The sequence below is a fragment of the Felis catus genome, chromosome A3 (assembly GCF_018350175.1).
Source record: "Felis catus isolate Fca126 chromosome A3, F.catus_Fca126_mat1.0, whole genome shotgun sequence".
In the NCBI taxonomy this organism is placed as follows: domain Eukaryota; kingdom Metazoa; phylum Chordata; class Mammalia; order Carnivora; family Felidae; genus Felis; species Felis catus.
In genome coordinates, this window is record NC_058370.1 from 8,254,255 (window position 1) to 8,265,632 (window position 11,378).

Below are 11,378 nucleotides of genomic sequence, written 5' to 3' on the forward strand. Positions count from 1 at the left end.
CAGATCATTAAGGTGATGTCTCTAAAATCTAGTGATTTATTTGGCATTTTTCAATTGGAATAGAATTGAAAAATTAAATTTCATGCTGAACTATGAAAGAAGAAAGTGGGAAGAAGAGAAGAAGAAAAACAGTGACGTGTCATTTGCAAATAACATGTGAATCGTGTTCAGAGCATTCTTTAAAACATCCTTTAGAAATAACACTCCCACTATCACATTGTTAGTGAAAGTTTAAATTGATAAATTTATTTCATTTCTATAGGGAAGCTGGGGGGAGCCCCTGTCAAAAATGTACAGGCACGCACTCTGGAATGAATAAATTCTAGTGCTAACAACTCCTTCTTCAACTTACACAAGTTCCCAAAGATAACCTAACATCAAAGATGTCCACTGCAAAACTTGGTAACAGAAGGTCCCTGTAAACAATCTAGATGCCTGTCACTAGAAGACTAGAGAAATAAATCCTGGCACATCCAAAATATAACTGAAATATAGAAGGAGATCATCTCTGAGTTCTAAGGTGGAAATAGATCTAAGATCACTAAGGAAAATCAAGCACGATGGCGTTCACACTGCAAAGTCAGGTGCTACTAGCTTCGGGTTCTGCAGCGAGACTGGCTTTGAAACCCAGCTCTCCCATTCACTGGCCATGTGACCTTGGACAATTCCTTTCATCTCCTTCTGACTCAGTTTCCTTTCTGTAAGATAGGGTTAATATTATTTATCTCAAAAAGTATTGGTTGGGATGAAATGAATTAGTATATGTAAAGCACTTGAATGTGGCCTCAAGAAAGGCGAAACACAGAATTTTGAGACATACAAAAGCAGGAAGAATTCATCACCAGCATGCCCACACTACAAGGCCAGGTAGACGCTGTCCTTTCAGGCAGAAGGAAAATGATGCCAGGTGGAAATTCTGATCCACACAAAAGAAGTAAAATCACTGGCCATGGTAACTCCGTGGGTAAATATCTAAGATTCTTTTCATATTACTTAAATATCATTAAAAGGCAACTGTTTAAACAAAAAATAAAAACAATATAATATTTATTGGATATACAGGGTTTATAACATATATGTAACTGACATATAGGACAATGCCAAAAAGGCAGGAGGGGAACCAGAAGTAGACTGTTGTAAAGTTCTCACACTATGTGTGAAGTGGTATCATACCACTTGAGAGTAAACTGGGGGCACCTGGGTGACTCAGTCGGTTAAGCGTCCGACTTCGGCTCAGCTCATGATCTCACGGTTTGTGAGTTCAAGCCCTGTGTCAGACTCTGTGCTGACAGCTCTGAGCCTGGAACCTGCTTCAGATTCTGTGTCTCCCTCCCTCTCTGCCCCACCCCTGCCTGTGCTGTGTCTCTCCCTCTCTCAAAAATAAATAAACACTAAAATTTTTTAAAAGAAAGTACACTGATAAAGTTAAAGGTACATGCTACCACCCCTAAAGCAACCGCTAAAATAACAAAACAACTCCTGTGGCTAATAAAACCACAGAGGAGACAAAAATAAGGTATATGAACATTTAGGTTATCCAAAAGGAGGTGGATAATGAGAGAAAAAAGAACAAAGAAAAGATGAGAGAAACTTAAAAAAATCTCAAGATGATAGATTTAAATAAAAGCAATACCCAAGTGTCTACTGTCTATGAAGAATGAGCTCTAATATAATGACACACACTGGTTAAATATAAAAGAATGGAACAAATGTAATACGCTAACCCTAGCCAAAAGAAAACTTAAATGACTAAGTTGTTACAAGAAAAAGTAGATTTCATAGTAAAGAATATTTCCAGGTATAATGAAGGCCACCTCAAAATGAGAAAAGGGTCATTTCACCAATAAAACATAACAATCCGGAGGTACCTGGGTGGCTCAGTCAGTTAAGCGTCCGACTTTGGCTCAGGTCATGATCTTGAGGTTCATGAGTTCGAACCCCGTGTCGGGCTCTGTGCTGACAGCTCAGAGCCTGGAGCCTGCTTCAGATTCTGTGTCCCCTTCTCTCTGCCCCTCCCCCGCTCACGCTCTGTCTCTCTTTCTCTCCCAAAAATAAACATTAAAAAAAAATTTTTTTTAAGACATAACAATCCAAAACATTTATAAATCTTATAACAGACTTTCTAAATACATGAAGTAATGATTGATGGAACTGTAAGAAGAAATAAAAATCTAGAGTTGTATTCAAAGACATCAATACCCTCTCTTAAAAACTGATAGAACAAGGGCACCCGGGTGGCTCAGTCAGTCAAGCGTTTTGTTTGTTAACGTTTTTGTTTGTAATTTAAAAAAAAAAAATTTTTTTAAACAGTTTGTAAAATAATTTATAGAACAAATAGACAGAAAATCAGTAAGGATACAGAAGACTTGAACACCATCAACCAACTTGACCTATTTGGTGTTGATCTAACAACAACAAAGTACACCCTGAACATTTACTAAGATAAATTATATGCCACACTACAAAATAAGTATCAACAGATTTGAAAGATTTAATTCATATAAAATATTTTTTGCCCCAATAGAATTAAATTAGAAATCAGTAACAGAAAGATTGCTGGAAAACCCACAAATATTTTAATATTTAATACCCTGAAATATACACCAAATATAACCCAAAGGACCAAAAAAAAAAAATCAAGTGGAAAATTAGAAAGTATTTTGAACCAAATGGAAATGAAACAACAAAATAACACAACAAAAAATATTTGTGAGATGTTGCTAGAGGAAACTGTATAGTTTCCTATATTTAAATGCCTATATTTGAAAAGAAGAAAAGTCCCAAATAATAGTCACAACATGGATGGCTCTCAAGATAATTACGCTAAGTTACAGAAGACAGAACAAAAAAAAAAAAAGGTTATACACTGTATGAGTCTATTTTTATAAAATTCTTGAGACTATAAACTACTCAACAGTGACAGAAAATAGATTGGTGTTGGCTGGGCACCTCCCAGGGGTGTGAGGAGGGGTCAGTAGGGACTGGTCACAAAGGCACATGGGGAAACTTTTGGGAGTGATGGTTAAGTTCATTATCTTAATGATAGTGAATGGATTCATAGGTGTAGATATGCCAAATTTTATCAAACTTTATACTTTATGTATGTGCAAGTTTATTGCACATGAATTATACTTCAATAAACTGTTAGTATTTATTTTTGAGAGAGACAGTGTGAGCAGGGGAGGGGCAGAGAGAGAGGAAGACACAGAATCCAAAGCAGGCTCCAGGCTCTGAGCTGTCAGCACAGAGCCCAATGTGGGGCTTGAACTCATGAGCCGTGAGATCACAACCTGAGCCGAAGTCAGACATTTAATGGACTGAGCCACCCAGGCGCCCCTAAACTGCTTTTTTAAAAACCATGCCTATTTGCTTATTAACCTATCTTAACTAGGAGTGGGATACTGCTGATATGTGAGGGTAGGGGACCTGAGCAGCAAAGGGAAAGAAAAGGACTAATACAAAAAGGTACCTATGAAATGTTCCTGTGCATGAATTTATGTGCAGTTTAAATGAATATCTGCTAATGAAGAAAAACATCTTTAACCCACTTTGTTCCGAAAGTGTCCAACTATGCCTCTGAATCCCATCCCCTTCTGAATGACCAACAATATAATAATGAAAGTAACAAAACTCCAGTGCCTTTCAAGAAGCAGGCACCATGCTATATGCTGGGCACATACATGGTCTCATCTTATCTTTATAACAATCTTATGAGACAAGTATTAATATCATCCCCATTCTTCAGATGAGGGCAGCTGCTAACCAGCCCAGACTTTTCTCAAGCACTGATTTCCTAGTGCACTCGGCTGTCTGATCACGGCTCCCCGAGAATCGTCTATGTTCACAGACACCAAACCCTAAAGGAGACATACTCTGTGCCAGAATATAACGGGACCATCCCCCCAAAAGAGCAAAACTCCATTCCTAGTGAGAAGAGTTTAAAAGTAAGTAAAAAGGCACTTTATCTGGTTGGAATATACCAACGTAAGTATACAGTCGAATGGTCCAATGTCTACGCATCTAGTATGTTACCTACACATCCATGTTAAATCACACATGGGGCTTGGATGGCCCTAGATGAAGGAAACGAAGCGATCCTGGTTTGGCTGCACAGTAGAAGCATGTGGGGGACACCACAAAGTCCAGGCCACACCTCGGGCTGAATCCACCAGATTCTCTGGGAGTAGAGTCTGGGCATCCAGCACTTACAAACAGAACAAAACTCCCCAGATGATTCTAACCTGCAGCTGAGGTGAATAAATCGCTATTTGTTCTTCAGCGTACAATAGAGGAATGGGCTCTCTGGAATAGGAGACATTTTGAAAATAAGAAGACTCCTTGAGGTAACGGAAACGACCATAAACATTGTCTGATCTTCCGACATAAATGACATACAGTTGCATGGGCCCAGACAAATCTCTAGAATCAAACAAACAAACCAATCTTACCCATTCTCCTTGGAGAATCAGGGAAGTCTGGATGACTTTTGCCCTTTTAATTTCTGCCCTCCATTTCTGTTGACAGTTTTAACCACACGCATGTACTCTCAGGCCTTAATTCTGAAAAGAAAAGAGAAGGAAGGTCACCTTGAGCCAATCGGATAGTCCCAGTTTCCTTCCACACATCCCTGTCGCGTACAGCTCAATCTTCCATACCAGCTCCTGGTAAGAGCCTTGGTTCTTCCCCAAAAGAAAACCCACATGATCCAACAATTCCTCCACCTCTTCCTGCTCCTGCCTTGACATTTATGCCCATTTGGAATTAACTTCATGACTCTATCCCTTAATTCCCACTTAAGATATTGGTAATTGTCCCCTCTCTAGTTGAGACCTCCAGTGTGGCCTCCAAGTTTGGGACATGATACAAACAGTCTCCTAGCAGCACATAAAAGTTGATCTACTGAAATCTGGACCACGATGTGCCAACAATGAACATCCTAGGCACCATGTTTTCTGTTTTAATGGAGACACCCTATGTGTTCAGTTTGACCTAGCTTTCTGATTAGGTTGTTGGCAGTCTTTTACGGGGGACAATGCCAGTGAAGGTGCTTCCAAAGACCATAATCTTCAAATCTTGGTGCACACTTTGTGCATTTGCTCATTCATTCATTCATTATACACCTTCATGGAATATGTTTTCCGGAGTTGGCATCTGCTTAAGGGCCCAGGCCACAAAGCTAAGAAACACATTCTATATCCTCAAAGAGTTTACCACCTAGTAAGGAACTCAGGCGACCAAACCAACAACTAAACCAAAGGGTGGTTCACAAAGAGAGAAGAAAACAATAAGCTAAGTTCCATCAATTATGGGCTGTGTGATCTTGGGAAATCTACCTAACTGCTCTGTGCCTCAGTTTCCTTGTCAACAACATTGAATTATTTTTTCTTTTTTTTTTTTAATTTTTTTCTTAATGTTTATTTATTCTGAAGGAGAGAGAGACAGAGCAGGAGCAGGGGAGGGGCAGAGAGAGAGAGAGAGAGAGAGACAGAATCTGAAGCATGCTCTAAGCACCAAGCTGTCAGCACAGAGCCGGAAGCGGGGCTCGAACCCACAAGCTGTAAGATCATGACCTGAGATGAAGTCGAACGCTTAACCGACTGTGCCACCCAGGCGTCCCAACAACACAGAATTATTTTTTTTTTAATTTTTTTTCAACGTTTATTTATTTTTGAGACAGAGAGAGACAGAGCATGAACGGGAGAGGGTCAGAGAGAGAAGGAGACACAGAATCTGAAACAGGCTCCAGGCTCTGAGCGGTCAACACAAAGCCTGACGCAGGGCTTGAACTCACGGAGTGTGAGATCGTGACCTGAGCCAAAGTCGGCCGCTTAACCGACTGAGCCACCCAGGCGCCCCAAACAACACAGAATTATTAAAAGCACCTGCCATTACGGTTGTGATGAGTACTAAAAGAGTTATGATTTGTAAAGTGCTTTGAATGGTGTTTGGTATATATCAACGTTTGCTCAAGAAAACAGATAAAAAAAATTTTTTTAATCTGCTATTACCAGCATAGAGAAGGCAGAAATAAATCCACACAATACTGGCCAGTTCATTTTTGACAGTGGTGCAAAGGTAATTCAATGAGGAAAAAAAATTTCTTTTCAATAAATGTTGTCGGAATAGCTGGTTATTAGGTACCAAAAGAGGAGGACCTTGACTTACATTTCACTCTAAGGACAAAACCCAAAGCGCACCCACCGTAGGTCCAAATGTAAAATCTAAAATTATAAAACTTCAAAAGGAGAACTTCGGAGAAAAGTCTTTATGACCTTGTAGTGTGCAATAATTTCCTCCAGAAGACAGAAAGTACAAATCGTAAAAGAAAACATGGGGGGGGGGGGGGGAGGGAGAAAGAAAAACGTTGAAAATCTGGACATCATCAAAAGTAAAGACACGTGCGTCGGAAAAACTATTAAGAGAATGATGGAGGGGCGCCTGGGTGGCTCAGGTCATGATCTCACAGTTCGTGGGTTCGAGCCCCGCGTCGGGCTCTGTGCTGACAGCTCGGAGGCTGGAACCTGCTTCGGATTCTGTGTCTCCTCCTCTCTCTGCCCCTCCCCTGCTCATGCTCTGTCTCTCTCTGTCTCTCAATAATAAATAAATGTTTAAAAAAACAATTTTTTTTTTTTGAAAAGAAAAGAATGATGGGATGATGTGTCGTGACCACAGCCAGGAGTGAGGGCAGGACGCATGGAGGCTGGGGAGCGAGGGGAGGCAGACACAGGCCACCTGAGCTGGGCAGCTGGCCGCTCTGACCAGCAAGGGAACTTACAGACGCGGCGGTCTCTGCCCGGAGCGAGGAAGCCTCCGCACCAACGGCCAGAATCTTCAAAGTTCACAGAGAGGCCTCACGGGGCCACGTCTACCGTCCAGAAGGGCTCTGGGCTCCACCCCGCCTTGCTCCCTCAAGGCTGCGACCTCGAAAATGGCTCCAGAGAAGGGAAGGAGGAAGGGGGCAGCGACCACGGTCAGGGGCGGGGCCAGGGGCCTCCAATCCCCAGGCAGCTTGAGGGTCAGCCCCGGCCACGCCCCCTCCGTGAGCTCCCCCAACAGGAAGACGCGTGGATGGCGAATGGGCCACAGAAAGAAGGCTCAACATCATTCCTCATCAGGGAAATGCAAAGGAAAACGATGTTGTGATACCGTAACACATCCATTAAAGTGGCTTAAAAAAAAAAAAAAAAAGAAACACGGACAATGTTAAGTGTCAAGGACGTGAAGCAGGTGGAACCGGCATGCATTGTTAGTGGGAAGGCAAAATAGCACAAGCACCGTGGAGACCAGTCTGAAAGTTTCTAATAAACATGCACTTACCGTAGGACCCAGCAATCCGGCTTCGAGTATTTATTCAGGAAAAATGAAAATGCATGTCCACACGAAACCCTATATGCAAATGTTTAGAGCAGCTTTCCTCATAATTCCCCCAAACTTTAAGCAGCTCAAATATCCAGCAGCTGGGAAATGGATAAAGAAGCCGTAGGCCTGCCCTACAATGGGGTGAACAGCAATAAAAAATAATAAATAAATAACACACCACTGATACCTTCACTGGTGGATGCATTTCAAAAGCATTATGATACGAGAGAGCACATACTGCTATATGATTCCATGTGTATGACATTCTGGGAACATTAGAAGTCCAGGGACAGAAATCACATCAGGAGGTGCCAGTGCTGGTGGCCTGGGGCGGTCAGAAGGCTGGCTGACTGCAAAGCGGCTTCAGTGGGTTTTCAGAGATGACAGAAATGTTCTTTATCATGATTGCGGTGGTGATTCCATGACCATATACATTTGTATAAACTCTCAGAACTGCAAAGGATATATTTACCTGTCTGTAAATTATACTTCAATAGATCAGACAGAAAGTGCTCATAAAAGTAAGGTGTGCTTCTTGTAAAAAATAAAATACACAGTAAAAAGTGAAAGGTTCGCTGTCAACAGATCACGTGTGTGTGCGTGGTTTTCCTCTGGTCACACCACTGTATACACTTGTTGAAATAAACAGAACCATGGACTTGGAAGGGGTGAATGTAAATAAACCTGACTTTAAAAAAATTATAAGAATGCCCCACTAAGAAGGGAAGAAAACAGAAACTCCCTTGAGAGATTTAGTGACTGGATCGAAGGTTTGAATTTCATTAAAAGACAGGTAACTGTCGGGGCACCTGAGTGGCTCAGTTGGTTAAACGTCTGACTTCAGCTCAGGTCATGATCTCGAACTGTTGGTGGGTTCAAGCTCTGTGTCGGGCTCTGTGCTAACAGCTTAGAGCCTGAAGCCTGCTTCAGATTCTGTGTCTTCCTCTCTCTCTGCCCTTCCCCTGCTCGTTCTGCCTCTCTCTCTTTCTTGGAGAAAGAAAAAAAAAAGGTAGGTAACTATTTATGGTTGGAAATCGACCATTGAAATCCCACCCCGTTACCTACAGAGCCACAGAAAATCCATAGGCTTTTTTTTTTTTTTTAACTTTGAAATGTATCCTAGAGCTTTTTAAGAAACATACTTTGGCCTAATTGTGTCATGCTTAGGCATCGGCATTCTCTGAGCAGGGCTGAAGGGCCAAGCAGGGATAGAAAAAAATAAGTAAAATCAGCCACTGTTTGACTAGGATAAAAAGCAAAAACCAGGGGCACCTGGGTGGCTCCGTCGGTTGAGCGACTGACTTCAGCTCAGGTCATGATCTCGTGGTTTGTGAGTTGGAGCCCCGTGTCAGGCTCTGTGCTGTGCTGACATCTCAGAGCCCGGAGCCTGCTTCGGATTCTGTGTCACCCTCTCTCTCTGCCCCTCCCCTGCTCGTGCTCTGTTTTCTCTCACGCAAAAATAAACATTAAAACGTGTTAAAAAAAAAAACTGAGGGCATCAGAGGGGCCTCCAGGAAGAGATGGCATTTGAACGGGGTTTTGAATGGTAAGTGGAAGTTTGTCCTTTGAGGAATTATTTGGTGGACATTCTTGGTATGTGATTTGAAATTCAGTCCACAAAATATTTATCGAGCACCCTCTCGGTGTTAAGCATCAGATTAGGGTGGAGTTTCCGGCCACCCCACTACTGGCACCTGGGCTGTGTTACTCTGTTGTGAGGGGCCAGCTTGTGCAACGCAGGGCATTTAGCAGCATCCCTGACCCCAACCCACTAGACGCCAGAAGCACCTACCCCCTAGTTGTGACAACCAAGTGTCTCCAGACATGGCAGATGTTTCTTGGGCAGCAAAATCAACACACACACACACCCTGAATCACTGCACTAGAGTCCTAGGATCAAAATATTAGCGAGACTCCCTACCTAAAGAAGCTGACCATCTTATCACAGGGAGAAAAAGCAAATAGGACTTATGGTGCTGATTCATGTTACAGATTGTGTGTGCGTTTGTGTGTATGTGTGTGTGCACATTTTGAATAAGATAGGTCTGCATGGGACGGTGGTTAGAGATGCAGAATCTAGAGAACTGAAGATAGACCCACAGGGTCTAAATGTGAGCTCTATCACTTAGAAAATATGTGATCTGGGGGACTTTTCACTTGAGTTCTGTATGTTCCAGCTTCCCTGTTTGTAGAATATGAGGAAGAAACCTACATCAGAGGATTGTCAAAAGCATTGAATAACTCCAGATCAGGGGCGCCTGGGTGGCTCAGGCAGTTAAGCATCCAACTTCGGCTCGGGTCATGATCTCACGGTTCGTGGGTTTGAGCCCTGCATCGGCTCTGTGCTGACAGCTCAGAGCCTGGAGCCTGCTTCGGATTCTGTGTCTCCGTCTCTCTCTGCCCCTTCCCTGCTCATGCTCTGTCTCTCTCTGTCTCTCAAAACTAAACACACGTCAAAAATTTTTTTTTAAAGAAAACAACTCCAGATTGGAAAACACAGTGTCTGAAACATGGTAAGGACTCAGTGAATGAACTCAATAAATGTTAGTTGTTGTTAATTTCTCCCATTTAAGGCCAAAAGGGTCTTGAAAGTCTATAATAAGTTGTGCGTGGTGTGCCTTCAGTATAGTAGATATTTCACAAGTATTTGAGGGAAGTGGGGAGGGAATACATAAATAAAAATATTAGCTGGTTATAAGTTACTCTCACCTCTCAAATAAGCCTGTGAGTATCTACCTAACAGAATGGCAGTGGGAACAAAAATCTTTGAAAAGTGCCTGATACTAATAATAAGCATACAATGCATTTTTCAATTGGGGTCATTATTAGTAGTGTTATTTTACAGTCAGTCATCAAGAGATCTTCACCGGGTGAGGTTCCTCCAGAAAAGATTGAGAGATTCTGAACTTTTCTTCAAAGACCTTCATCTTTCACAAACGTACCAGAAAGATCCCCTTGTGATTACCAGCCAGGGAGCAAGGTAGCTGTGACATCACTAATTTAAGCTGAGAGGGAGGAAAAAGAGTTGGGACCGATGGCAAGTGTTTTGGCATGAAGCTAAAACACTCGCCCACTCGGACATCTGTCTGCTTATGTTCTGGTTTCATCGAACATCACGGAGACGAAGACGCCAGAAGATGAACAAAATAAAAACACGTGGAACTTCTGGCTCTGTGTGGAGGGCCGTCACTCAACACAAGCACACTCTTGACATGTCCAAAGGTCGGGCATTTCCTCACCTGTGGTCGGGGATGGAGGCAGGAGCACGGGTGGAAGGAGAAGTGGAAGAGTGAGGGAGGCCACCACCTTTGTGTGTGGTGCTTGCTGGGTATGAGTTCCAGACATGAAGGTAGCTGGTCTCAGGAACAGTCAGAGAAGAGGGATGATAGGTGAAAGAGAAGCACAGACTTCCTTCCTGGAAAACTGCCCCTTTCCTCTTCCACTTCACGTTCATTAACACTCCCCATGGTGGACCAGATTGTGTCTTCCCAAAGTTCATACATCGAAGCCCTAACCTCCTGGGGGACGGTATTAGGAGGTGGGACTTCGGGGAGTTGACTGGGGTTAGACGAGGTCTTGAGGGTGGGGCCCTTGTGTGAAGATTAACGTCCTTATCAGAAGAGACACCAGAGGGCTTGCTCTTTCTCCCCACCATGTGAAGACACAGCAAGAAGGTGGCCATCCACAAGCCAGGAAGAGAGCTCTCAGCAGAAACCAACCATGTTGGCGCTTGACCTTGGACGGCCGGCCTCCACAACTGTGAGAAACTAAATGTCTGTTGTTAAACTACTCAGTCCATAGGATTTTATTAAGGTAGCCTGAGTTGATGGAGAAAGCTCTTTAAATCTCAGCTCAAAGAGCTCATTCTTAAGGATTATATTTCTTTTAATCCAACAGATTAGAGAAGGGCCTTCAGCTGTACGCTCTGGTTGAACCCTGGCTTTTTTCCAAAGTAGTTCTATATGTGGGGGAGTGTTTCATGGACATCTATTCCCCACCCCACCTCTACTGACCTGGAA

The 11,378-nt window shown here is 42.8% G+C and overlaps 1 long non-coding RNA gene across 2 annotated transcripts in view; it reads right to left on the minus strand.

Moving 5' to 3' along the window:
• The window catches only part of LOC109498545, a 54,681-nt gene extending 47,739 nt beyond the window's left edge, over positions 1-6,942 (minus strand). For both annotated transcript variants that reach the window (XR_006595048.1, XR_002155366.3), the window contains exons 1-2: positions 6,776-6,942; positions 4,449-4,559 (exon numbers count right to left, since the gene is read on the minus strand). This is a non-coding gene — a long non-coding RNA (uncharacterized LOC109498545). The remainder of the gene's footprint in view (positions 1-4,448; positions 4,560-6,775) is intronic.
• Between the last annotated feature and the right edge of the window lie 4,436 nt (positions 6,943-11,378).